Consider the following 677-nt stretch of genomic DNA (forward strand, 5'->3'; position numbering starts at 1 on the left):
AAGTGTGAGTTCTGGTTAAGAGAGGTTAGCTTCTTGGGTCATGTGGTATTCGCGTCGGGTATTCGAGTTGACCCGAACAAAATTTTAGCCATACTTGACTGGAAACCTCCGAGAAATGTTAATGAAGTTCGGAGCTTTTTGGGGCTCGCCGGTTATTACCGACGATTTGTGAAAGGTTTCTCGATGATAGCCACACCAATGACGAAGCTACTTCAAAAGGATGTTAAGTTCGAGTGGACAAAGAAATGTCAGAAAAATTTCGACCAACTGAAAACTCATTTGACTGAAGCTCCAATTTGGTGCAACCCGAATCAGGTAAAGAGTTTGTCATTTATAGTGACGCATCCCTACTTGGGTTGGGTTGCGTATTGATGCAAGAAGGTCGAGTCGTGGCCTATGCGTCGAGACAATTGAAGCCACACGAGAGGAATTATCCGACCCATGATCTCGAACTAGCTGCCATCGTGTTTGCTTTAAAAATATGGCGACATTATCTGTTTGGTGAGAAGTGCCATGTATTTTCGGATCACAAAAGTCTCAAATATTTGATGACTCAACTAGACTTGAATCTGCGACAAAGACGTTGGCTTGAGTTGTTGAAAGATTATGAGCTTGTCATTGATTACCACCCGGGAAAGGCTAACGTGGTTGCGGACGCCTTAAGCCGGAAGTCATTG

The sequence above is a fragment of the Gossypium hirsutum genome, chromosome A13 (assembly GCF_007990345.1).
Source record: "Gossypium hirsutum isolate 1008001.06 chromosome A13, Gossypium_hirsutum_v2.1, whole genome shotgun sequence".
NCBI classification, from domain to species: domain Eukaryota; kingdom Viridiplantae; phylum Streptophyta; class Magnoliopsida; order Malvales; family Malvaceae; genus Gossypium; species Gossypium hirsutum.